The sequence below is a fragment of the Larus michahellis genome, chromosome 3 (assembly GCF_964199755.1).
Source record: "Larus michahellis chromosome 3, bLarMic1.1, whole genome shotgun sequence".
Lineage (NCBI taxonomy): Eukaryota > Metazoa > Chordata > Aves > Charadriiformes > Laridae > Larus > Larus michahellis.
In genome coordinates this window covers 50,532,574-50,556,405 of record NC_133898.1, presented here as the reverse complement: position 1 = coordinate 50,556,405, position 23,832 = coordinate 50,532,574, and the positions used below count along the sequence as shown (strand labels likewise).

At 36.3% G+C, this 23,832-nt stretch overlaps 1 protein-coding gene across 4 annotated transcripts in view; it reads right to left on the bottom strand.

Moving 5' to 3' along the window:
• Nucleotides 1–23,832, bottom strand: part of SIPA1L2 (signal induced proliferation associated 1 like 2) — a 152,296-nt gene that overhangs the window by 99,647 nt on the left and 28,817 nt on the right. For all 4 annotated transcript variants that reach the window (XM_074580113.1, XM_074580114.1, XM_074580115.1 and 1 more), the window contains exon 2: nucleotides 16,435–16,507. The gene's annotated coding sequence lies outside the window, so the exon portion shown is untranslated. The remainder of the gene's footprint in view (nucleotides 1–16,434; nucleotides 16,508–23,832) is intronic.

Sequence of the window (23,832 nt, the reverse complement as noted above, 5' to 3'; positions counted from 1 at the left end):
GTATGACCCTTTACGAAAAGTATCCTTATCTAGGGCAATTCATAATGTGACTTTAAAGGATTTTCTACAGATTCGTCTCAGCTAGCTTTTCTGCATTTTTAAACAAGTAAATGTACATGAGACTAAAAAAAACCACCCCAAACCACCAAGGCAATTAAAGATGCACTAAAATATCCATACAATAAGTTAATGTGAATTTTTACTGGCTTGAATAAAGTATGATCAGTAGTAATCTTTTGTAATGCAAAAGGCAATAAAATAAAAATAGTCAGGGATTTACTAACCATCAATCATGATTTTTTTTTTTAAGTGAAAAATAATTTAACAAAAAACCCAACCCCACAGATACCCAGAATATTAATACTTCATTTTTTATGCAAGTGTATAGTTCAATTGTTTGAATTTCTTCCAGTTGAACTATATGGGAGCAAATTTTTGTGCATGTTTACGGCTGCATTCCTCAATACGGACACTCAGGCTACAGTGTGTGTAAAGTACGCAAAAATATTTTTGCATATAAATGCATACATACCCTTATTAGTCCACATTAACAATGATTTTGCAAAAAGACATATGTAAATTTTTGTACCATCTTTAAAGGTAAATATAATAAAAAAATATTGAGGAAAAAAAATAGTGCCAAAGTCTCAAGAATTGCTGTTTCAGTATATAGCAGCCTTTTATCACATCATTAACTAGGTTGTCCACATTTCACTGTGAAGATTTCATTATGCAGATTTATATTTACAAAACAAATAGCATATATATGGCTTTCCTTCCATTCTAAGGATTTTTTCACTTTCTGTAAAAGTGATGGTGTGCATCTGCATGCCACGTTTGCTGCATACACCAAGAATTCTTTGCTTCTCACGATGTAGCTCACACCCATATTTATGCCAATGTTTTCCTTCTAATGCAGGAGTCTTCCAGTCTCCCATTTTTATCTCACCTTGAGGATGCCGTGCGCTTATTCGCTTCTGCTTTTCTCAATTTCCATGTACTAGGAACCATGTATTCACCAAATCATATCTAATTCATGCAACATTTTCCTTCTCAACCCATACTTATATCATCCTCCTTTCAAGGAGCACAAGCCATAGTTTACATGTGTTAGGACCATGACACCCTTGGGTCTGGAATGAGAGCATTCACAGATAACAGTTATTCAGGCATAGCTATTCAGAATGTAAATGGGCCAATAAGGTAAATTAAGATGCCTGGCAAAGTTAGGATGGTAACGGTTGTCAACCACCATTTGTTTAATTTGCAGGCAATTACGAGATGGCAAAAGCTAGCAGCTTCGCTAATCACCAGCCAAAAGCTCCCACACATCCACACTATCTTCTTTCTGTTTTCCACCCAAATCAATTGGTTTCTACTCATTGATGGCTAAAACCATTCTGGAAATTTCAGAAATAACCCGATAACAAGGAACCCGATCCCTTGTTCAAAATCATCTGTTATCAAGAAACGATCTACCTGGTCCTGGCAAGTTCAGCCTCCTATAACATCTTGAAATCAAAAGAAAAATCTTTATCATTGTCTTCCCCTAAGCCCATTCCTTCCTCTTCTATAAATATCCTTTTCTTTGTCCTTTCCAAGGTCTACTACCCTGACAAAAGTCCAGCTTTCCAACATAGCATTTAAGTTCAGCCAACTTTAAAAACATGTTCCTTTGGTTTAGCCTTCTTAGCTAGAAATATTCACTTCAGGTTCTATTTCATTCTGCAGTTTCCCTATTAACTTCCTCACCGAATGCTTTGTCCTCTTTGATGTCACTGCTGTTCCTCTACTGCTGCTTCCTTTATCTCAGTATTTTTTCCTTCTTATTAGTATCTTCCTAAAGTATCATCCAACAGTCCCTTCTATTCTACCAAGGTATCTCTTTGTGGTATTCAAGACAGTCAGACGAGACACTGTACAACATTACTAGCATCAGTTACCTTACTTTCCTTTATCCTTCTCTCCAGGACAGTAAAGAAGCTATTGGACTTTTAAAAGTGTCCACTATGCTGATTAGCTAAATGTTGTTTCTTTTCCTTTGAATAAGAAGGGTTTGTACCTACACTCAACAGTTAATACCATGCATTACACTCAGGTGCTAACCCATCCATCTCCTGTCAAAACCATGGCAAAACAAATATGTACTTCAATGTGTCCTTAAAGTCAGCAAATGATCTACTTCAAACAATAGCCTAGAGAGAATTCCAAGGAACAAAGTCCCTCAGAGAACACTCTGTCAGCAACTCCTTCAATTACAAAAACTGACAAGCTTAGTGAGAAAATGAGTAAACACAAATAAGAACTTAAAGATCACAAATTACACATTTTTAGTATAGATAAACTAAATGAGATATTAATATGGAAAACAATGTATAGTAGCTCTGTGGTACTATATCCTATATTTTTTTAAACTAGAATTTTTTTTTTATTTTATTTCACTTTTCGGCTTTTTTTAGAGGAGACCGAATAGAAATATTTAGACTGCTTTTTAAAAAACAATAATTAAATACTTCAGAAACCGATTAAAGCTACTTGTAAGTGTTCAGTTAATTCTTGAGTTTAAACACTGAGATGACTATGTAAAAACCTCAAAGACACATACCAAAGCCACAAAATAATTTGAACAAATGGAAAATATATGAAGAAAAAAAAATTACAACACCTGTATCAAGAGAACTGAAATAACTGTTTTTGACCAAAGTACTTTATGAATGCAAAAAAGTGTCTTGAAGATTAAACGTGAATGCCATATTATTTTGCCACACCTTCCTGGAAACCTGTAATTCATAAGAGGAGTAATGTGTTAACTGGAATTAGTTTTTTTTCTTGCTAAGACACTTCAAAAATACATTTTAATAATAAAGACTAGACTTCGTGTTCCAGTCAAAACAATTCTGCTGATTAAACGGAAGTGGGGTTCTCTCTATGCTTACTAATAAAATTCTTCATGAAACAAATAAGGCCTATCAACTCATGAGTCAATCAGTTCTTCCATTCTAATAATCAATGTGGAAGTCGTAACGTTTGAAACTAAGCCAAATATTATTCCTTGCCAACAAACGCCAGTTAGATAGAACTAACAGAATTAGTCCTAGCAAGAGGTAACAGACCAATTTGTTAGTCTTTGCAGCAAATTAAAAGCAAATCCGTAGTCACATTTCTCAGGTAAAACACCGACCCTTCCCCATTTGCCTAGTTTGACTGTCCCTCTCTCTCCCCAGTTTCAGATGAAAGTCTCTCTCCTATTTGAATGGACTCGGTCTAGTACCAACTGCACATAAGTGGTGACCTTGTATGCAGGAACCACTCAAGGGAGAATTTTAGAAGGGAATAGTTCTTTACTGCTGTGTTTTCTCCAGGAACACAATTTCCTCACAAGTCTGTACAAGCAGCTAACATTATGGCTGACGTAAAGCCACGCACTTTGTCAAACATACCTGTCAACTCATTTGGAGGTAAAGCAATGAGTCCATCTAACCCCCTCCCAACCACCTAAGAAGCTTAAATAAGTTAGTCAACTTAAAAATACAGTGGCAGTTTAATACTGCCTTAAAGCATTACTAGAACCAACTTTCTAGCTAGAAGAAAGCAATTAAAAGCTGCAAAAAAATAACCAGGTCATCTTAATGCAACAGTTCTTTTCATATTTGGTGCTCAAACAAGGTATAACTTGAATGAGTATTTGTTGAATCTCTTAATTTTTAATAAATTTAAATAAACCTAGTTTTTAAAGCAGGCGTCAGCAACAACATTTGTAACTAAGTTTGAAAAATGCACATTATTAAACAAACACACAAAAATTGAATGCAATTTACTGATATACGATTATTTATTCACACACACACAATGACTCTACATTGGAATGAGATTGAATTCAATACACCATGCAAACTGCTTTGCACATTAAAAAAGTTGGGTAAAACTACTATAGTAGCATATTGTGCTTAAGCTAAACAAGACAGGCATTATTTCCATTGAACTCTACAGAACCCCAGTGACAGTGTAAAGTGACCAAGTGACGGGGGAAAGAGTACACATTAACATAAAAATTCTGAGTCTACTAGAGAAAAGCAGCTTTGTGGAAAACTGTAGAACTGAAGTACAAATACAGAAAGAATTATTCAGAGCAGCTACCCAGTACAACACAGTAAACATCTTAACCTGAACTACTCTGAGAAGGAATTGAATTAGAGTTTCATTTTTGTTACCGGTGTTTGTGTTGGGTTTGGTTGTTTGGGTTTTTTATTTTTGTTTGTTGGGGTTTTGGGGGGACATTGGGGTGTTGTTTTTTGGGTTTTTTTTGAAAAAGTTATTTTACTAATTAAAACAAATGAGTACAGTCTGTTCAATATACATCTTGCTTTCTAAGCCACATTTATGACTACATATTCCTGCTGTGTTGCAATATCACTTGGATTCCAGTAAAAAAAGTTCTGACTTCTCTGTTTAATACAGGGAAGTAAATTAAATCTTATTGCAACAAGACTACAAAACAGAACCTCAGCAATCAACGCCCCAGTGAAATACCAAAACTACTGAGCAACTGGCTACTCTGAAGGGGGGAGGCATTTAGAGGAAAGTCTGCAGATCTCCACTTCATCCTCACCAAATACAGAAACACTTAGAAACCAAAATATTCACGTAACAGAAAAAGAATAAAATTCTTCCCGGTTCTAGCTATCATCAACATCTAATAATTGTAGCCAAGACAACGGAAGTAGATCCTGAGCCTGAGTAATGGACATGTAGGCAGTACTTTTCTGGAGACGTTTGATTCCAGAGAAGAAATGAATATCACTTGACAGACCACGTATGTAGCCAATGGAAAGATTTTTTTAAACACGAAACAGTATGAAAAACAGATGTCTTCTGATTCAACTAATAAGTAGATTTCATAACTACTGAATAAAGAAGGTAGCATGTACGTTGCAGAATAAATTAAGTGTGAACGATACACCGCAAAGATTCAACCATGGAATACATACAGACACTTCTATCCTGCCTTCGTAAGGGCATTTCTTGTAAGGGAGCACAAGAACTAGAAGTGCTCAAACAAAAACAACCACCCACCCCTAATCCATCACACAGATAGTCTTCATAGGAGGTATGGGATACCAGTAAGGCTTCCTTCCATGCTATGAAACAAGGTCGTTTTACAACATTCTGTAATTTAAACATAGAGAAACATTTGTTTACACTGTGCTTAGTTCTAATTCTGCTAGCTAGAGAGGAAAACACAAGTAAAAAACTGTTTTAGTAAAATCTTCACTGAGCAGTATGCCCAACAGTTGGGCAGTTGCCAGGCGAACACTTAAGGGAAATGTACCATGTAAAAAGCACAGAGCATTAAGGTGGTGACACTTGATCTAATCAAAATAATGGGAGTTGCTGTCTGTATGCAAATCAGCATGGTTATTGGGAGTTGAAAGGAGACAGTAAGTATATTCTAGTCAAAGCTGACACTTAGAAGTCAGTAAGAACAATTAAAAAAAACCAACCAAAAAACAATAATCTGTCAGTTAGAAAACTTAAGTTATATGTTAACAGTCCAGGCATGGAGAAGGAGCAAAAAATAGGAAGAAGAAAATAAATTAACTATAAAGAAAACTGCAAGAGAAAATACTTTTAATAGGACTCGACAATTAAATTAAACACTACCAATTAATTCTAACCAAAATTACCGTTTCCTTACCAGCGTTTCTCTCTACCTCTAAGTCTAGAAAACATCCAATATAAATCAGTTTTGCAGATCGTCTGCTACCCATGGCCTGAGCAAGATTGGACTGCTTGATCCCTCAGGTTAGGAAGCATATGAACACATATGCCTAAAATACAAACCAGATATAAATGCATGCACCAGTAGGTCCAGGAGGTTTGCATGTGCCAGTTGAGCTCAGTTCTCTTCGCTTTCACAATTATGTGGATCATGTGCACATAACCTTGCGTCTTAACTGAAGCAAAAGGAAAGAAGCTGTTGTACAATTATTTCAGGGAAGGGATAAAAGACAGGGGGGAGTATTGCCTTACAGGTGAAACAAAGAGAAGGAAAAAGTATGAGAAAGCTCCCGACAACGGAGCATGTAGGTGATGAGCAGCACGCAGTAGAATGCACTCTATCACCAGCCCCTCATCACCCATCCACTGAGCTTATGGCCAGCACTGGGGAGGTTAGTATGAGAGACTGATTTTTCTGGCAAAAGTAGTAAAAACATTCAGCTTAGTTAAGATTTATTCATATTTCACTCAGCACCAAAGTAATAGATTTGAAAAAAACAAACCAATTTTAAATCAACCAGATGAGTGAAGCACTAATACTACATCATGCGCTTCACCTGGATATTCACTAAGAGACACAAGATATTATGGAGGTTTTACCAGGATGGAACTCTCATTTTATCCCAATATACCAGGATACCATTATTTCTGATAGTGCTAAACACAAAGGTTTATACTTCACGTGACCCTGAACAAAATACCTTATGTCCATACCGAATATTTGTTTGATTATGTTTCTACAAGATCCTTCTAAAATAGTTACCTTTATTCATTCTCATTTTAAAACTAAATTTTATAGTTTTAATCTCCTTGAACTAAAAGGAAGATTGTGAATTTTCTGGATGACGACTTTAAAAGTTTAGAAACTAATAAACTACATCGCTGCAGAAGGTTGTTAAATAATAACCCACATCACAGCAGCACCAAACTGCTCTCAAACTTCTCAGTTTTTCCTTCAGAAATACAGTTAACAGGTATAACTTCTCTAGGCCCTATACTTTCTGTAGGCTTGCAGCTGTTCCACTGGCAACTGTCATGTTGTTCCTCTGTCATGAATGTATCTGGTTTCAAATTGTGTTTTCATTCACTTTTGCCAAACCAGGAAACCTGAAGCTTCCAACAATGAAATAATTACTTTAGTATACAGTTAGAAGCCACGCACACAACACCTCATAGTCAGCCCCACACACCTAACACAATGGAGAATCCTATATTAGTTTCCTGTGTGAGCTTAATAGCAAAAAAATACAAGGGCAACAGGAATGTAAACACGGAGGTTCAAGACAAAATAATCTTATTTCATAAAACCTACTTGTCATCTACAACATAATTTCAGTATGCAGTTTGTCAATTCTTGTATTTTCACAGTTACTTCTTTAAAGAGACACTCTGCTAACCCCCAAAAAAGAAAAGAAAAAAAAAAGGAAGCCTCAATTAAAAAATAGCCTTTGTTTTCACTTTTTAGCCACAGCACTTCATTACCTTGATAAAAAGTGTCAATCCCAACAACTCGTTATAATTGTAAGAATCCTATGACAGAACAAGTTTCCTTTCTGCCTTATCCAGTAACACCAAACTTCAGTAACCTAAAATCTGTCATGGTTTCATACACTAACCTGTTCAAGAAAAACAAAGTATTTCAAACACTTATTTCTGTTGTATAGTTTAAAAACACTGTTTCAAAGTCAAACTATACTGTTACATATACCAATCCCAAGTGAGGCCCAAGATTACCTTGCTAAATCTAGAAGTACCGTAAATGCTGGCTGCTGCTCTGGAGACCAAGTTAGCTGAAATGCATACAGCTGTCATATAATCCACACTCTTCCTCCTCCTCAGACAAAGCTACCAACTGCCAAATATCATCTAATAATTAGCATATGTAAAGCAAAAGGGCTAGACTATGACATCAGTTTATCTACTCCTTTGAGAATAGTTTTGAATTAAACCTGCAGCCACTCTGACCTTCAAAATTCTAATAAAAAAAAAATAAAAGCTTGCCAAAGAGAACAAAACAGGAAAAAACAAAGAAATCTATTTACAGGTATATTCTACATTTTAAAATGAGCAGGAAGATATTTCTAAATGTTCTCTTCTTAAGAAAAAAAAATAATAAAAATCCTACTTTAGGAGAAGATGAAAACAACCGGAGTCAAACATCAAAATCACATTCTTTGTATCTGTCTTCTAAACACAATACGAGAGGAACATTCATCACTGAGTAAGAGAAATCAAGTAAATATCTGTGAATGGTGCTTTGGAGCCACCTGAAAAATAAAGAAAGGCAAAGTAGAAATAGACAGTCTATCTAATCTGTCAGTCACCCAAACATAATTAGCTGTTATCATCATTAACAATAATGAAGATCACTTTTCTGCTATCTCCAAGAGACAAATGACAAAAGGAAGGATGTCACATACAGAAACATCTGAACTCCTCCTTTCTTCTAAGCAGAGAGTCAGTATATATGCTTAACAAAAAGTACATTAAATGGAAGCATGTGTTCCTGCCCCTCTTGGAAATAACCACTTCAAAAAATGTTTACAGATTTAGTTTATATTTTTGAGAAAACTTTGTTGCTGCAGTGGACTTTGATCCTCAGCATTTGCTGGCATGTAGCCCTGCCCTTCCTGAAGCTCTCCACAGCAGTTAATTTCACCAGTCTTAAAGATGACAGAGAAATCTCAAGAAGAAAATTTTCTTGGTTTTTTTTTTGTTTTTTTTTTGTTTGTTTTTTTTTTTTTTTAAATATGATTCCTTTCCATCCATATGGCTTTCTCCCATTTGCAATAAGATCACAGAATGAAGATGAAACAAAAAACTGTATACAAGCAGACACTAGATGAAGTGGAGGATCTGGAAAAAGTTTGTAAGTCCTCCTTCACCCCCTCCTCACCCGCCCTAGGCTGCCATGCACGACAGAGTACACGCTCCATTCATAAGGAATTTGATGAGGCAGCAAATCAGGTTATTAGGCTAAATGACAAGAGTGAGATGGCAAGACAAAGAATAAAACTGCAGGATGTCTAGCAGGTAAGAACTACGAAGTATTGTTCACAGCAAATTAATAATTTTTTAGAGGACTTGTGAGATTTCTAATACTTGTACTAGTACAAAGTACTTGGGAGATTTCTATTTTTGAAACTAGATGCTTCCTCATCTCCTGCCTTCTCCTCTTCCCCCCCTCCCATCTTTGCTAATAGACAGGGCTCAGAGTGTGCTGGGTTAATAACCAGAGCAGGTCAGCCTGCAAGAGATTATTTTAAGCTGTCTGCATTTTTTAGATAGGAGTGGATGTGACAGGCTACCCAAGAGAAGACCAAATCTAACAAGAGGTCATCTGTATCATATTGTCGATATTTTAAGCCTGAAATTTACTGAAAACAAAAACTTAGACATTTCATAGACAGGGTAAAAAATATTACAGGATATGCCAGTTTCACAAAATTCAAAGCACTGACAGTTCTTTTGGACAATCCATTTTGACCCTGAAAAATGCTTCCAAAACCTCATTAAAACTTTCCTCCCCAATGAACTGAGCCTGAAAAAAGTTCTGATGTCTATTACCCTCTACCTAAGCTCAGTAGCGAAGGAACAACCAACCACAACATTTTTCCTACATCTTGATTAAGGAAGAGCTGCAAGTGACCTCACCTTAATCTTTTTAATTCATGGAATTTATCAATGTTCTAGCTTTTTTTCTGCTTGGAAAATACACATCAGTTTCTCTCCTTTTCCTATAAATTTTCTCAGAATCACTGAATAGTTGAGGTTGGAAGGACTACTGGAGATTAGCTAGCTGAAGCTGTGTCAGATAGATTGGCTGCTCATGGCCATGTCCGGTCAGGTTTTAAATATCTTCAAGGACGGAGAATCCACAACCTCTCCTGGAAGCCTGTTCCAGTGTCCGACCACCCTCACAGCAGAAGTCTTTTCTTATGTTCAGATTGAATTTCATGTATTTCAATTTATGCCCATTATCTCTTGTTCTGTCACTGGACACCCCTAAAAAGAGCCTGGTTCCATCCTCTTTACACCCTCCTTTCAAGTATTTACACATTGATGAGATCCCCCTGAATCAACCAAAAACAAGCTCATAGGATATGGTTTTGACCCATTCTTCAGTTTATCTTCAAAAGTATTTGCATTAATTCTTAGATATTTCATTAGAGATCTTTTTCTGCATGAGCCAGAAACAAAGGACTTTATGATAATTTATTGTAATCCTTCACTTTAAGGACTGTATATCTTTCACTGTATAAGAGAACAATACACAATTCACTTTACTGAAATAAATTAGATCATATGAATTAAGAGATCAAATGGTCTACATCCTTCCCCCCCACTCCTCCCATAATAACTTTCTCTCAATTATTTTTATTTGGTTATTAGGGCGTTTGTTGTTTTTTCTTACATCTTTTTAGTATGTACCAGTGGTGCATCAGCTTCTTTGTCAAAGGGAAAAATACATACAGCATTTGCCAAGGGCTAGGGAAAGAAGATTTTACAGTAGGTTCACCAAATTTCTGGAAAGTAGCTGTCTCTCCCTTCTAAGAGTCATCACTCTCTAGCTCTTGATCCTAGCTCTCCTTTCCTTATCCCCAGCCTGCCAACACTCACTCTTCTTTCTCCCCATGCCCTCTCCAAATCAGCTAGCACAAACCACAAATTAGTAAAGCCTTCTGTTTTATTAACTTGCAGTTTGATTTCTGGTTTTGGTGAACCTTGCTAATAATACATGCCTTCCCAAGTGGTCAACTAGTGCTTCTTACTGTTATCTCTTTATTATTTAGAGTGATAGAGCATTTGGATAGGTGAGAAGTCCTACTACTTTCCAAGCTTCAGTAAGCTGAATGGACATATCCAACCAACCTAATAAATCTTGCCAGAGCCACAGACTTTGTGAAGTACAGTGCAGAGAAACCTAATGTAGCACAGGTATTTTTTTTTTTTTTGGCTCGCTGCCTTTAGGAATCAAAATAGCCCTCTGCCTGAACTGGTAAATCCTGCCAGATTTATGACAGTCAGAAGGGAACCAGATTGGGAAGATCAACTCTGCAGATTGATATGACTTTGCAAAAATAAACAAACAACCCGTAGCATAAATAGTATTTTGTAGTATGTGATCTAATAACTTTTTAACAAAATATTAGATTACTTATCCATGACCTTTACACCCAAGTGACAGATGAAAGAACTATTATGACTACGCATTGCTCCAAAGCTCCATGGTACACCATGCCTTGAAAAATAAAGCAGCTTGATATTTTACTTATACCTGATTAAGTGTGTTTTAATTCTTCTCACAGAGGAAATAAAGGATAACAATTTGCAGATTGAAAAGGCATATTTGAGACATCAGATATCATACAGAATTACTGAATATATTACATTGCTATTGACAAAAATGGTATGTGCCTATCTACATTTCTAGCTAGTTATTTTTAATTTACTGGTTAGAACCATCATCGTTCCCTCATCACATCTGGAGTCCTGTGCTCTGGGTTTCCCACTACAAGACAGACACGGAATTACTGGAGCAAATCCAGCAAAGGGCCACTAAAATGATTAAGGGATTGGAGCATCTTTCACACAAGGAAAGGCTGAGAGAGCTGGGACTGTTTGGCCTGGAAAAGAGAAGGCTCAGGGGATGTTTTTCCATTGCCTGCTCTTCTCGTCGGTGTTCACTGACAGGACAAGAGGCAATAGACACAAACTGGAACACATGAAACTCCATCTAAACATAAGAAAACACTTTTTTACTGAGAGTCAGACAACAGAACAGGTTGTGCAGAGAGGTTATGGAGTCTCTGCCCTTAAAGATATTTGAAACCTGACTGGACTTGGCCCCCAGCAACCTGCTCTAGCCGACCATCCTTAAGCAGGAGGTTAGACTACATGAAGAGGTGCCTGCCCACCTCACCAATTCCGTGATTTCTCTAATACAGTTCAGCTTCTGAAAACAATTTTCTTTGCACCAAGTGCATGCCATGTTTTCCATTAAAAAGTTATATCACACTATATTCTACATATATTATTGGATCAAATTTACTGCTATACATTCTTTCTTTGCATTAGTTTCTGAAAATACGGTATGTTTATGCACAAACTACATCATTCTATCTATACCCGTATCATAACTATAACACCATATAAAACTTGGGTTCTTTCCCAAGTCACAAATATACTAAGAAAATACTAAAATTCTAGATCAGATAAGTTGTCCGACATACATATGTCCCTATACAACAACCATCAGAAATATGAAAGGAATAGTTTCAGTATCTAGTGATTCAGTTTATCAGCAGCTACAGGTGAAGAGGGCTGGACTTACTTCAAATGTATTTATTTATTTTTTCTTATTAAAAGGAAATATGCCACAGGATACAAAATTCTGCATTTAGGTTGACTGATTCTGTATTCACTTCATAAATTTGGAAACATGCTCCCAATCAAAAGGTCACTCAGGAAGCAGATGATGACTTAGGCAAATGTAGATAAGTTCACCGCTTAAATGTGACACAAATTCTATGTGTACGTACAGCCTCTAATTTTATTATGTGTTCCTCTGCCTTAACAGACATAATCTACAGACATAATGCAGGCCTGTTCAGTTGCAAGAACTAAACAACCTAATGTAAGTAATTTAGATTACTATTTAAGTAGTTGAAATTGTAAACATTTCTCAGATATTTAGTTTTGTGTGACCATTGTTTAAAAAATGGTTAACTACTATACTTTCTTCAGATACAAAACCACTATCAGTTTTCTACAATGAGAATAATTTCCTTTCTATCTTCTTATGCCTGCACTTGTGATAGAAAAAGAGTGAATAAGTTCTCATGGTCTACGAAATACATATTTCAAAAACAAGACTTCCAAAACTGCTAATCAGTATCAGTGCTACCACAATTGTGAGCTATAATCAGAGAATGTTTTTGACATAAGCCACTAGCAGAATATATGGAAAAAAACAAACAAAAAAAATTCAAGATGAAGATATTCTTAATACATAATACAAAATATATTACAGTATTATCCTCTCAGTCTGACCATTTCTGAAGCAAAACACACTGTTTATATGAAAAGTAGTAGGTAAGATTTTCTGAGGTATGTCCTATGCTGCCACTAATACAGCAGACCTTCATCAGGCTCAGTAACATAGGAGTCTGGTGATCTTATTTTGTATTATAGAACAGACTATTTATTGAAAAATGGAGTCTCAGATGAAAAGGGGAAAGAAACTATTAAGTCGATGTGAGCAAAGGAAGCCACTTAAAACCTGATAAACAGTAACATGTAGCTATTGAGCATCCACCTAGTTTAACTGCTGCAGCACACGGAGGGCAGAGGGGCTCAGGTGGCCAGACAGAAAGTTCAATTTCGTTTCTCGCGTCAAAGCATAAGCCAACCATGCCAAACCACTGGCAAGGAAGGTCAGTTATTCCGACTCTCCTAAATCTAGGATTCTTTGAATAGATTGGACAACCTGTACAGAATTCAAAAGCAGTTATCTTACTTCATACAAATCTCTGAATGCATAATGAACTTTAAATAAAATTAAAAATAATTTTAATTAATATTTAAAAAAAAATAAATATAAACTCCTTCCAGAATTTTTTTTCTCTTGGAAACAATATGTAGTTGGAAATGAAAGCTTAAAGTTTTACTAGTGTCATCAATATGATACAGACTGAAAACTACTACTCCAGGGGAAAAAAAAAAGTACAAACTGCAATTGCATGTAGGGTATTATAAAGTAGAAATAATGTTCTAGCCTGCATTTGGAACACCTGGAACACTCTGGAAGGGCAGCCCGGCCCTATACCTTAGCAGGCATGGGTACTTCACAATCAGCTGTTGTTTGAAATTCTGCCCTGCCCTCTCTCTGCTCTGCCTCCCATGTTTGGCTGGCCTCCCTAGTCAGGTACCTCATCTATGCTGCAGATGTCTGCCATGGGAGCTGTGTGACTATACCTGGCTCAGTCAGAAAGAAAACTATTGCCTCACACCAGATGCAACCTAGTCAGAAAAGCTGGCCACCAGCCTGGACAATAGAATCGTAGAATGGTTAGATTTGGAAGGGACCTTAAAGATCACTACGCTCCCTGACAAACAGTCCCTCCCCATCTCTGCTGTAGGCCCCCTTTAGGTACTGAAAGGCTGCTATAAGATCTACCTGGAGCCTTCCCTTCTCCAGGCTGAACAACCCCAACTCTCTCAGCCTGTCCTCACAGGAGAGGTGCTCCAGCCCTCTGATCATCTTCGTGGCCCTCCACTGGACCCGTTCCAACTGGTCCATGTCCATTAGATGCTTGAACATCAGGTTTTTACAAGCTTAGTTTGCCTCCTAGGCAAACATAGCTTAGTGTTGAACTTACAAACAATAGAAGATTTCTGGACAGTTCCACTTAAAAAAAAAAAAAAGAAAATTCTGGTTTTATTTTCCTGCCCCAAAATAGGAATATTTTAGAAAAAAAAATGGATTATGCAAAGTAAGCTCTTGTCAGAAAACAGAAGTTTCTAACCAACTTCAGTAATGATCTTTCATATTATTTCTGTGTAAAAGAACATAGAGTAGTGGAGCCCTGTATTTACTGCAGGATTATGGTGCTTGAAAAGACTGGAAATGAGACTACAATGAATAAAATAAGAATATGAAGCATAACTTATGTAATTTATAGTTTGTTTATACAAAATTTATCTACCCTTACAAAACCCAACATCTCAGTTATAATAATAACCAGGAAAAAAGCTAAATTAGACTAGTTTCTCTGAACATTTACTTATATACCTTTATACCTAGGAAAATAATTGGGTTTTCGTGCTTTGCATGAAAGAGAAAAAGACAAAAGAGGAAAAAGTGACTACTACAAAAATTAGCAGCCTAGCTTACAAGTTTACCTAAAACAACTGTGTCTGTGCTTTTAACCTGATTTGATTTCACATTGATCATATCCTCATAATATTATTAATCTAGAAAGAGGGGAGGTAGAAGGGATTCAACTTCACTCCCCCCCGCCCCAATCTGCCCACGACACAGAAAGAAGGAACACGAGTACAGCACTTCTTCCTATGATACCCATTGAAGGGTAACTTCAGTGCGAACATGAAATCAAGCGAGTTTTGAAAGCTTCTCTTAAACAAAAGTTTTCAGCATTTTACTTTCCTAATTCCTCCTACAGCTGCCGTAAAACTGTGAAATTCTGGGTTATAATTAAGTATAGCCTTAAATCTACAAACATTTATCAACCTCTTACCTTTAATTTTTGGTACACACCTCCGATAGATGTTTGGCATTAGACTGACCCAGGATTGTTGAATGAGCCACAACACATACTGTGGCCCTGTACTATTCTATTTCTTCTCTACAGAAGAAATCTCCCACAACTCCGTCTCCTTCTCGCTACTATCTCCCTCATCTTGTAACATGAGAAATCCATATTGCTAGTTTTGCATGTATATCATTGCTTTTATGTTAGGGTTGTGGGTTTTTTTGAAACAGTTTGTGAAAGACTAAAAGTTTTTCATCTGGACCACAAGCAACTAAGCATAATTCTGAAACTCTTACACAATTATACACAATTTATTTTCCACTGTTTATCATATTCAATGGTACTCCATTCTTCAAACAAAAGTAGTTACAGTACATATTTACTATGTCTGACAGTGACCAGATTACTAGATATATTAACTAAAGACCTTTTTTATGTGGCAGATTTCTCTCTAGATTATAGTATTCTTGGTGAACCCATGGAGTGAAAATAGAATTAATGAATTTGACCAAGTTTTTCAAGTTTGTATTGAAATACTTCCCAAATGCTTGCATGCTGTTGAATGTAAACAATTTATCTATAAATCCCCAAAAGCAGATTTTATTCAGGAGTAAACATGCACGCACACATGGACAGGAAGGTGTCCATCCCCCAAGAAGTTATTCATTTTATTACTGTGCTGCAGGAAGCATGTCTTCGTTAGATGACAGATTGTGTTCAGCCAACATGACGTATTTCTAAACCTGAGCCACGCACTAGAACTATAAAGCAATCCAGTTGGACTAGATCATGGAGTCTGCAGAATTAGGGGCTATAGGAGGATGACTGCAGCTCTTAACTCCTGTTGCAGAAAATATCAAGATGTCATGATTTTTGGCAACTGTAGGCTCAGGATTTTCTACAAGCAGCCTAATTAGCCCTTACAAAGAACACTCTTCCAGCGTATTATGCTAGTGCCTATTTCTGGTCAGATTAGCTCTTTTCCAGAGGAAGACCAAGCTAAGAATTTCCAAGTCACCAAAATTATGATTTTATTTTTGGCTTATCCAATGCATTAAGGAATGCAATCACCCTTCTGAATAATAACAGCTGTATAATAAGTGTTGCCTCAATGTGATTGTACCATACGCTTCAATATTAATGAGAGGCAATCTGCCAAGTAACAAATTTCAAAAAGACTGAACTTCACTTGTATGCTAAGCCACATAAATGATTCTCTTATGGGTTTGTTAAGATGCTTTAGATATCCCAAATGAATTCAGTTTGTGAGATGTCAAACATCAAGACTAACGGTAGCACAGCTGCCATTTTATTTAGAAGGCAGGGTAGTACTACAAATCTACTAAAAATATATTTGTCACTGGTTAGAAATTATTCTTACCTTTGGCTAGAAGGTTTCCCAAAGGATGCCAACTTGAGTCACTTTTTTGCTGATATCAGTAGAATGGAGATACCTGCAAGATAAATGAGAAAGGCTTGGGTCTTTTTATTTTTAGAGGAACATGTGCAGTTATGATAAGGCACTAAGGCATAAGTAAAAACAATAATATTAAATGAACACTTGTGCAAAATGAGAATCTACTAATTTATACATAAAAATAAAATATCAAGAACAACTCACTGGCTTTAAAATTCAGCTTAGTGTAACATACCATATGCATGTGTTACAACAGAGAATTTACAGCCATTATCTGCGTAAATTCCTGGCAATAACTGGAAAAAAAATCTTTGCCAGGGGAAGAGGTCATGAACCAGTAGCTGCTGAACAGTCAGACTGTTTCATTATGGCTCTGCGTCAAAGGTCATGATAAAGGGTCCACAGCTATTCCTAGAACCCAAGTAGCTTAATAATGTTCTCAATTACAAGTCTGAGAAAAAAACATGAAGTTCCATAAAATGTTTTGAGGGAAGACAGTAGTCAGTTCATCCAAAAAGTTGAGAGACATTCTATGAAAATCTGTGGCATGGCAGTATCTAACACCGCAAACTTTACACTTCATAGACGATAAAAAAAAAAAAGAACAGAAGAAGCCAAAACCACAAAGTTGTCGAAACATTCACCAAGGTGACTAAACTGCAGAAAACTCAATCTCATAAACAGGGAAATATTATTACTCTGAATGAAGTAAAATAAAAGTATATGTAAAGTGAAAATATTTTAGATAGGTCTGATCAACATACAAAGATATAGAACATAAAACTATCATGTACCAATAAGGTGATTTGGCTTTCTATTTTATATCTGCGCTAACACAGTTTCAAAGGGAGTTCATTTTAGCATGACCTCAGATAGAAAAATCTGGCTTGAAAATACACAATGTTACATTCATACTGAAAGAAAGGAAAAAGAAAACACACACAGCAGGAACAGATGTTATTTCCTGTACTAAATCACCACCATAGGGATAAAAATAATTCTAGTAAGTATTTTACAGAATAGCGCATACAATGGAAAAGAACACAAAGCCTCAACTGCAAATCTAGGTACTATAGACACCAGTAACATACACAAACAAAAATGCAATGCAGGACAGTTTACTATTATCCTCATTTTAGGCCTAGGCAAAACTAGGCAGCCACTTAAATCTGCCTTCACCAGGATGCTCACAGTAGTAAAAACCTACTTGGCTTGAGCAAGCACTTCCGCCAGCACAAATTTTATGGGAGAGCTAAACCAAAACTAAACTATACCAGTAGCAGTGTTGACCAACATCATTCAATAACTAATCCATTTGCCAACTGAAGGCACATTTTAAAAAAACCCAGGATATTAAAAGAAAAATCTCATTCCCAACCTAAAAATTACATCTGATGAAGACAAATTTCAACATAAACCTCACTGAAGTAAAAGCTGAAACTAAAGCCATAGACAAACATTTTAACCTTTTTATTTACGAGTCTGGAAAAAAGAACGTGAGAACACAGTAACAATATCTAAAACACATAAGAAATAAGAGTATCTAAATTCTAAACAATACCTGCATATAGTAAAACCAACAGCTGAAGAATGAAAGGAAGTCCAGCAGGACAGATTTGTTTTCTCACCTAGGTTATTGCTGGGAGCAAAACTATACATCCTTGCACAAATTGTAGACTGGCATGTATTTTAGTCTAATCTGACAAACTAAAGACAACAATTTAAAACAAGAATTATCATAATTTACAAGTGATACACAGACCTCTATATAAGTACAAATCCCTACTGTAGTCTCATAGTGTCACTATAAGACAGACATCTGTTCCAATGTAAAACTGAAATTAAATCATAAACTAAATCAAATACATACATATATAAACACATAAAAATATTCAATAATCCTCTCCAGACAGATAAGAATAACTGAAATCCATCCTTATTTTCCACTAGAAGCCTCTGAATTCGTAAGTTGTATTATCAGGATAAGAGGAATATCAGCCATTAGCGAGCACAGCTGGAGAACCAGAAAAGTAAATACATGAGACGAAAGTAATTGCAAAAATGGAAAATAATTTTTTTAGAATGACTATGGAATCCGGTCAGTTTTCCAAAAGAAACTGGGATCAATTTTCTATAAATAACTTTATGAAAATATTGTCATTAACTTTGTCTTTCATACAAAAAAAATTAATAAGATGTCTTCATACATTGCAAATCACTAGAAGAGCAAGCTTCAAAATATCTGTCTCAAAGACAATTTCCAGATTACCTATTTATGGGAATAGAAAGTGGAATCAATTGATCCACAGAGTAAAGTAAGATTTAGAGGATTATGCAGTTCTTTTGTGAGGCAGCCAAATGGGAAAACACTAGGCTTTATCCACATTTTTTTTTTTTAATCCCAAATTCTCATACAGAACACTGCATGAGGGAAAAAAATATTTAAGAATTTAAAAGAAAAATAATTCAATCTATTTTAAAAAAATAATTCATTGTTTCACCAGTTTTCCAAGAGTTTTCTTCATAACGTCTTGCCTTTACATTCATGAAGATCTACAAATGGAAAAACAAAACCCTCCAAACTTAAAGTAATGTATGTTCCTTTAAACTCATATAAAGTAACAAATTATAAATCAGAAATCGGGAGAAACTGCCTCTTTTCTTAAATGTACTTTAAAACTTATTTGTAGCATTAGATGTCATAAGACCCCTGTGCGTAAGGTGACTATCCTTGTCATCTCATCTTTTACTATTCCCAGAGTCCCATCTGGGTTGTTTTATTCTCCAGGAAGTAAATGCATTTCATTTGCTGGTTTGTTATTCTTTTCTTTTTCTAAATGTCCTCTGGAATTGAAGACTAGAGACTTGCTTCTCCAGGGAATGTCACTGAGGAAGTCGGCTTGGCCAATGACAAGTCAAAGAAGATTTCACCTAAGAAGATATCTGAAATGCCCGTAGAAGTAATTCCTAAGTAGATTAGGAAGGTCAATCCTTATTAGTACTTCTGTCTGGCATAAGGTCAGACATTCATAACTGTCGCCTGCCACACACTGCACCTTTTTTTCAACTACGAAAACATGATTTTTCTGCCTGAATCTTTGGTATTACTTATGTCCAATCTTTTAATATTTTTCTATTCCTATTTTTTTATCATAGGAAAAGCAGAAAGAGATTAATATCAGTACCAGACATCTGCTTTTCTCCAGGCAAGTATTCTTTCTCTAGCCAAAAGTGTCTTGGCTATGCAGAAGAAACTGATTTCAGAAAAAAATGGGGTAGACTGCATTGTCCTAGTCAGGAGAGACCAGTTCCAAGCAAGCTTCCTAGTGCTCTGAAACACTGTACAGATGGTCACTTCAGAAATAAGCTCCACAGCAAGTTCAATATGTCCAGAATATCAACTTGCCACAGTCAACCTACATAGTAAGTCTCATGTACCCTGGACATGCTCAACTCGTAATGTAGGAGCCATATTTCTGCTGGGATATCTGAGGGAAAATAGGAGAACTTTCATGGGAAGGAAGAAGTAAATCTCTGGAAGATGAGCCTAGCAAATCTGCTAGGAAAGTTAGATTCAAACGTCCATACATACAAAAAGAAGCTGGATTTATTACATTTGCAAGATGCATAAGAAAACCATTTCTTACATGTGAAATGTAAATCTAATAGTTTCCTCATTAAAGAATCTTCAGGACAAGAATGTAATTACACCTGAGATCCCATTCACTTTGAAAAAAATACAAAGTTCAAAATTATATGTAGTCCAGCAAAATAAATTTCACATAGCACCACAAAGACTAGCTAATGCCTTGTTGAGTCATTTGGTCTAGGTTGTAGGATACCCTTGGCATTCGTTTCTTCAAGACTCCAAGCTTTTAAGAAGCAGCTTTATGCTTCCCTCTACACCTAGACAAAATCTCATTCATGACTGCAGTAGCTCTTTCTGCAATGGTCCAACTAGAATGAAGAAAGAATTAAAAAATACAGAGAGAAAGGCAACAAGCAGACAGATACTTCTGGCCTAGAAGAACACAAAAACAAATACAGGCAGCAAAAGTATCATTCTGTTTCTTCTATAAGGACAAAGACAAGGCACATGCTCCATTCACCAAGACATGCCAGAAGACAGACCACTCTCAGTTGCCGTGTACATACACACATGCACACACTTCAGTCTTATTTGCCACATTAGACTGAAAAACCCAGACATTAGGATTTCCGTGTGAGGAACTGGATCCTGTGTGAATCCATCATGCAGGGCAAGAAAAAAAAAATTAAAATCATGTTTGTAACAGGGAACACTGCTGCTAAGGCTTTTTGGTTTTAAATACCCATTACAAAACCAAAAGTGGAGTTCAGTATCTATTAAGCAAGCAAGATTTTTTTTCATTTCCATGCTTACAATTGCCTTTTCTCAGTATTCAAATATTAACTACTTTTAACATACGGAGCAAAAGAAATGACAAAAACTACTACAATAAATTTCCATTTTCAAGTGTGACTACAGTAAAAGAACTGCAGATAAAAATACATACAGCTAATGACAAGTAATATTGTATACATATTTTTCTCTACCTTTCTCAGTTTTATTGGCAAAGCTATTGTCTCTCCTATCAGCTTATATATAACCAGAGGTTTCAAGAAAGCCAGATTATTCTATAATGCTTAAGCAGAATTTAATATTAAATGCCTAATCCACAGTTCTTGCTGGTGGTAAAGGTTCTTGCTGGTGCTGCAGAAGATAAATGAAAAATCAGATCGCTATTCGCAGAAATTAATTTTGTAACACAGGCCAGAATAAGATATCCTGATTCACACCAGAATTCTAGTTAAAGATTTCACAGGTGAAGCAGAACTTTGAGAATATGTACACTCTACATGTACATTTGAAACCATTACTTTCAAGAAAAATCCAATTATGACATTTCTGTAGCAAAGACAACTGTATTTCAAAGACAGCCAGCTGGAAAACAGATGTGCAAACGTAACTTGAACCAGCAATTAAAAGTACACATATCAAAAGTGCTCGCTTTTAAATAAAAGCCACATTCCATAAGCTCTTAGCTTTTATTTTGAGGTGTAGCCTATATCTGATCAAGTTCTTACAATGACCACAAGTTACACACAGGACTGGGGAGAAACCAAAACACTCCGTGTCCTAACTCCTGCTTTGATTTCAGCAACTAATGGGGGCATCTAGCACTTCTCAGGGTCAAGACTGAAGTGATTACATGTATTTTGCTGTTTATTTCCCCTCCAAACACTAAACTCAATTTAACTCCATATAACTTCCAATATTCCCAACACAATAGGCTGGTCTCTGTAAAGGCACTTTTCCTTCCTTTCATACAGAAAATATCCTGTCAACAGCCTATTTCCCACTCTCTAAGTGACTCCTTTTGTTTACAGGAAGGAAAGGCAACAGAAATCTTGCCGTAAAACAGTGAGAGCTAAAAAGTTCTGCTTCACTTCCTACTGTGCAGGTGTTTCATACGTGAAATCTATTGTAGAGTCTTCATTTCATAGAGAAAACATGCTGCTGCTTTTTGAAATTCAGACTGAGCAATAGAAAACAATAAGTTTAAGGAAGTAGCAGCATGCTTTACTGTGAAACAAAACAAAGATATACAATAAACAAGCCATAAACAAGATCGACAATGTATTTTTTTTCCCCCCTCAGCTCTGTATAATGAGACACAGAAAAACAAAAGGCACCAAGATTTAGAAGTGAAATATAATGAAGCACAGACTCAAGAAAACAAGCTCCACTTTCTGTCATTCCTTTTTCTGTGTAGTTCCTGCTATAACGTGCTCAAACCATTTTTTCAAGGCCCTAAATGTAAGCTATACAAGGCAGTATCTTTGCTTTAGAGCTTGTAAAATCCCTGGCTTTGGACACCACAATTCTTTTACGCATTGACTTGCGAACTGGGTTTTCCTTCAAAATCCATAATCTCTTTCTTAATTTTACGCTGCCCAAATAAACACGTACAAATCAACTTTCCAACCACCTTAGACTGAAAAAAAAAAAAAATCCTCCCTTATTTGATCAGCTTTTTTTATTACAGATGCTGGTGTCAGTGTTACAGTGTCTATTTAAAATCCAAATTAGAATTCCTCATTTACAGGTTTTTCTTGGACTCCATATTCTGAACTTCTGTAACAAAGCCACAGGCACGGTGACAAGTAACTTGTGTCTTGGTTCAGGGTGCCTGGCACCTCAGCTTGTACACTTGTTTGTGAGTTTCAAAAATACCAACATCCATCATAGCAAGAACTACATTCATCACTCCAAGATCTAGCGTTCTCTATTGGCCAGTGGTGTGTGGAAAATTCAAATTCTAAAAGAAGTCAAGCAGATGAGGGCACTAATCATGGTAGGCTACACATACCACTCAGTTTAAAAGGAAGTTGAGAATGTTGTCACTATCGCATACTGCCACACCACATCTATCACAAATACTGTCACAATATAAAATTGTATGAAATGTAAAAATAATGTCATAAATTTGCCTCTCTGTGGAAGGGATACCTTATTTGACACAGGCTGGCCTAACCTCACCAGCTACAGGTCAGTTTGTAAATATTTCACCACAACAGTAAACATTGTTCCTAGTTCTACATAACCAGCCCCTGTGCATGCAGCAGAAGAGGGATGCCTCCCCAGTGGATGTATTTCTAAACTCTGAGCATCCAGCTGAGTGTAGCCGAGGGAATAGCATTCAATCACCAGAGAGCACGCTGCCCAAACACCCATCTCCTACCTTAAAGCAACAGCAAGCCTGCTGGAAGGACCAAATGGGCCAAGGCAATTTGAGGGTGATCAGCTCGACCACCATTGTTTCAATCCAAACACTTTCAATGAAACATGCAATTACTTGGAGTTTGTTAAAAGCAGCTTTCCATACCAAGCTGAACTGTCCTGTTATGCAATCAGTTACCTGGGAAAACAAGTTAGGTCACTGCAGTCTGAATACTTAAAGAAAGATTTGCTAATTACGGGCAATTAATTAGCAGCGGTACTAATTTGAAAAGCAATATCCAATCAGCTTTTATCTGCTTGAGTCTCAGATTGAGCCCTGAGAAGAATTGTTTATAGAACCTGATGAGCAACCTGTAGCTTTGGACAATCCTTTCTCTGAGATGGATAATAAACAGCACTTGCTAAGAAACATGTAAGGTAGATAGTGCAACATACTCTACTGGCTCACTCTCTACTAGAAGTCGCAGTGCAACTAGGTCTATCCTTAGGCCATCATAATTTTCTTATAGACACTCAAAGGTAACTATACCTTTATCCTGAATATGAAAAATAAACTAGCCCTGCTCTGACTTGGAAGACCGCTATCACATTTTGAATAT